Source organism: Octopus bimaculoides, chromosome 1, assembly GCF_001194135.2.
Source record: "Octopus bimaculoides isolate UCB-OBI-ISO-001 chromosome 1, ASM119413v2, whole genome shotgun sequence".
In the NCBI taxonomy this organism is placed as follows: domain Eukaryota; kingdom Metazoa; phylum Mollusca; class Cephalopoda; order Octopoda; family Octopodidae; genus Octopus; species Octopus bimaculoides.
This window is the reverse complement of record NC_068981.1, coordinates 85,873,460-85,878,460: the sequence shown is the minus strand read 5'-3', so window position 1 is coordinate 85,878,460 and position 5,001 is coordinate 85,873,460. Positions and strand designations below refer to the sequence as shown.

The 5,001-nt window shown below is 35.0% G+C and overlaps 1 protein-coding gene across 3 annotated transcripts in view; it reads right to left on the bottom strand.

Annotated features, from left to right (window-relative positions):
• LOC106868575 (mitogen-activated protein kinase 14) overlaps positions 1 to 5,001 on the bottom strand; it is a 97,709-nt gene that overhangs the window by 91,257 nt on the left and 1,451 nt on the right. The window lies entirely within an intron of this gene.

Sequence of the window (5,001 nt, the reverse complement as noted above, 5' to 3'; positions counted from 1 at the left end):
TAGAAACTCTGCCAAATCAGATTGAAGCCTGGTGTAGCCACCTGGTTCACCAGTCCTCAGTCAAATCGTCCAACCCATGCTAGCATGGAAAGCGGACGTTAAACGATAATGATGATGACTAACACCTTGTTCTAGAAACAAAATTCCATTCACTAGATTTTCCTTCATAGAAAACTTTAAATGTGATTTATTTTCAGCGAAAAAAATTTGTGAAATTAATATTTGTGAAAGAGGAAATATTTATGCATTATTTTACAATTTACACTGAAACAGAATCAGCACAATTTTATAAACTGATTCTAGCAATACAATAATTGCTTCTGATTTCTCTTCATGGCCCTGCAAGACTAAGATAAAGATAAGACTAAGGATTGAGAGTACAGGAAAGTGTCAACTAACATAGTTTCAAAGAGTGTTCTTCATCCTAATGCGTAAGAGTAATTCCGTGAAATATTAAAGCTTATTTATGTGGCAGATATATGCAATTTAACTAAAGGTTGTACCATACGTACAGCGATTTTTTTTTTTGTTTCTGGGAAAAATGGGAAAATAAAAATGAATATTTTATGAGGGTTGTGTATTAAGTCTATAAAATTGTGCATAAAGTATATAATGTGCATTAAGTAATCATCATATTTCAATTTCTTTCACTTTTCAATGAGTAGCAGATGAGAGACTATCTTTCCATACAGACACAACACAGGCTACACTTACAGGTTTCTTGGATAAAGTTTTCAGAAATAACCTAATAGGTTTACCATTAATTCTGTGAAATATTCACGGGTCCTACTAGTGTTATTTCAGGAAGGGAGTGATATATAAAGCAAATGCAGGTACACAGTAAAATTGAAAAAGAAAAAAAATTAAAGTATGGTTGGTCCACTTATATAAAATTATAATTTAAGTAAAATACACTTCACAAGTCAGCAGAGTAGATGATGGGAGTAAGAGGTTTGCAAATGATCAGTGCCCAAAGGATGATGAATGTGAAGTATTTTAAAGTGCAGGACAGTGTGTTTGTATGAACTAGGATGCTAATCAGGAAGTGAACCTGAAACAACAATAGTGAACTTACCCTCACTGATAGTGAAAAGTGGGCTACATGTACTGAGATATTGTAGAATATCAAGGAAAGACTAAAAAGCACCCACTACACTCTAGGAGTGGCTAGCATTAGGAAGGGCATCCAGCTGTAGAAACCATGCCAAATCAGACTGAAATCTGGTGCAGCTCCCCAGCTTACCAGTTTTCAGTCAAACCACTCAACCCATGCCAGCATGGAAAACAGACATCAAATTATGATGATGATGAGTAAGATACTTCCACAAGAGTAAGAAATATAGTAGCTGATTATTAAGGTACAGTTCAGTACAGTTAGAAAAGCTATAAAAGTATTGAAAACAGAAAAGCATCAAGACCATCAAGGATAACTGTTCACAAGCTAAACACAATCAAGTTACTTGCTTCCATAATCAAATATTGTCAAAAGACATTAATGTTAATTAATCACTAACTTAATCAAGTTTTATAAGGGTAAAACAAAATTTCCTGAAGAGGGCCAATTACAGAGACCTCAAACTGATGACCTACGATTTTAGAGTGCTTGAAGTGTTTTAGAAAAACAGATTCAGAAATCAATTAGATGAAGTTTGGGTTTGTATTAAGACATATAACCACAAAACCTACATTTCTAGTAATACAACTTTAAGAGAAGTTTGTAACTAATAAACCACTGAATTTAGCTTCTGTCTCTCTGAAGAAGGGCTTACTAAACAGGGTCCAATTGATCAGCAGTCTGATGGACACTAAAGAAAGTTGGATGTAGGTAAATGGCCTTAAAAGCTTAAATTATACAGCATGGTGCTATTAGTATGATTATGGATAAAAGTGAGTTCAGAGAAGAATTTCATGTATGTGTTTTTCATCTTCAGCTAATAATTGTTTCCGCAACAACAGAAATCAAAATATTTCAGAAAAAGTTCTAAATTTCAAAGTATGATCTAGATAGCAAAAGCCCAAAGTAATAGTTAGTAACAGAGGAAAGAACTCTTAGTACCTTTTAGAAAGTGGCCTTACTTGATGGGCAGGAGAAGAGTCAGTATGAATTCAACACAGTGTATTTGCTGCAAGCTATGGCTAGACAAAGGATGCAAGCAATGTACAAAAATGGTAAATAGCAGAAACAGCCATGAAGAAGAGGTAAATGAAATGCTCATATGGCTTAAGACATTGCAGGTTTCTATTAATTATACAACCTAATTAGTACATGCAGTGACTGTAATGAAAGTATAGCTGCTAGTGTAAAGAAAGAGTGGAATCAGTTTAAGAAGCTGTTGGCAACAAAATGTTTCTCTATTAATGCTGAGGACAAACTCTTAGTGACACTGCATGACTTTTTTTTGTTTTTAACTTGTTAGGTTGGAAGAAGGGATAGTGCACATAACCTTTGCAGGTCTTCCTTGTCCAGTGAGATTTAAGTCATTAATCTGCCTCTTGAACCTTTGGAACTGAACACCTGCAGGAAACATAGGCAGAAAGGAAATTCCAGGGGGAAGATGTTCTAGGAAGGAAGGACAGGGCAAAATGATTAGTAACAGGGCAGGGTGTTAGTGAGTTAGACTGAAGTACCTGAGTGGAGGCTGCAGGATTCCAGCTAGTTCCAAAGAGCAAAGGCCACAATAGTGGTGGAAAAGGCAGAGAAAAGAGACAACATGCTTGTAGGGTTGAGACTGTAGTGTGTGACATTCTACTAATCAGCTGGGTGGCTCTTTTCTAAGTGTTGCCTAGGATGTCTGTACATGCAGTAATGGCACTGCTCAACATGTCAGAACATAGCTCCACTGTGAGCCTTAGCGAAGCTTTGTAGAGTATCAATAATTGTGGGGCCTGAAGTATCTTCTAGCTTAGAAGAGAAGGAACAGTGAGATATCAATATAATAAATTTGAAGTCTGTTGAAACTGGAAAACGTTAAGCCTGATCCTTTAGAAATGTGATGGTTATTTGTATGAAAAGCAGAACACAAGTGAAATGAGCGAGTGGCCAAGCATCGAAGCCAGAGATACAAATAAGTAATATAAGTGATGGGTGAATGCTACCAGTGGAAAGTACTTATGCTATGTGAAGACCAAAAAAAGAAATATTAGGCAAAGTGTTGATACCAGGAAGCTGGGCCTCACAGATAAGATAAAAGAACAGCAATAATGACATGCTGCACAGCAGACATTTTCAAATACATGCCAGCATGGAGAAACACTGCAAGTGAGGTAACAGACAATTAGTCAATGTACAGAAGAAATCTTCACTAGAATGAACATACATTACAATATTATGAGTTGACGAGGGAAAGTAATGAGAGTTAAGATAGACTTAGAAAGACTTGAGAACATTATAAGTCACAGAAAATACAATGCATGTAATGACTATTTGTTGAAGAACACATCTAAATCTTAGGCTCTATGGAAATACAAATATTAGCATCATTATATTAGGATCGACTGGCTGAATTGTTAAAGGGTCAGACCAAATGACTTGGAGTATTTCTTCCAACTCTTTAGAGCAACGTTTTCTCAACCAGGGTCCCCCGGAACCCTAGGGTTCCGCGAGAAAGAGTGAGATAAGCTAATGCTGATTTCATGATCGTTATATATATATATATATATATATATATATATATATTTACCATGTGAACTACGATGAAAAATATGAGAAAGATATGGTATATAATTTTTTTGTGCAGGGGTTCCTTGAGACATATAATTTATTTTAAGGGTTACGCATGAGCAAAAAGGTTGAGAAACACTGCTTTCGAGTCTGGTTTCAAATTGATTACTGAAGTTAACTTTCTCTTTCATACTTTTGGAGTCGATAAACTAAAACTATCAGTTAAGTGCTGGAGACGGTAGTATTGACTAACTCCACTCCCCTCAAAAATACTTTGTGCCTAAATTATAAACAATTATTATAACAGATTTCTGTGAAAAAAATATTAAAGCAAATGGTAGGCTTTGAACCATCACCAAACATTTTAAAGTATAATAATCTGTATTTCTGTCGATCAGTTTATTCAATGTTCTTGCCGCCAAACCAACTACCGTACAAGATATACTGCCCAATCTAGATACGAAATCTCTCTAGTAACTTTTTAACTACCATGCATAGTTATAATTAACTAGAAAATCATTAGACGGTATCGTAAAACTCTATAAAGGAAAAAATATACATCATATACAAAAAAAAAACTTAAAATAGTATTCAACAATTTTAGTCAAAGACATAATGTAAATAATCTTTTTAAACCGGCCAAATATCAAAACAGCCGCACCTCCCCATGTCAGCCCTCAAAAAAAACATCAACCTACTTTGTCAATGATTGTAGACACAGATGCACTTTTATATGTTCATTTACATTCAGAATATGACTCTAATTTCTCAGGTATATTTCTCAGCTCAAGTTTCCACAATCCCATTTAAACTAAAAAGAATGTTGATGAAATGCCAAAGAGAAATGTGTAAAGCGGTTTCACTTGACAGTTTACGAAGCTTTTGCTAAGTTGGATGTATCACATAATTTTACATCAGCTTTCAACTCCCAACACATATCTGTTGACAGGTTTCCCCAAAATCAGTAATATCACTTATACTATTTTTAGTATTGGGGGTTCTATTTCAATTATTATATTCATAGGTGTATTCTATATTACGATGAAACCCCTCGTCCGATGATCATTTCCCCACCCCACCCCTCCATAAATGCGAAAACTGCCATGTATGAAATAAACTATAAACGATCGCACGTAACTTTACACGAGAAAATTTTTTCTAAGAGTCTTTAAGCAGCAACGACAATCCTTACTACACTAGAAGAATATACACTTTCTATATTATAAGAACGGCAAACATAAAAATGCACATCTAGTGCTGAGGTTACAAGAAACACATCCTGTTCGGTTTTCAAAATTACTGAGTGTTTACACATACTTCAACAACAACAATATATATAT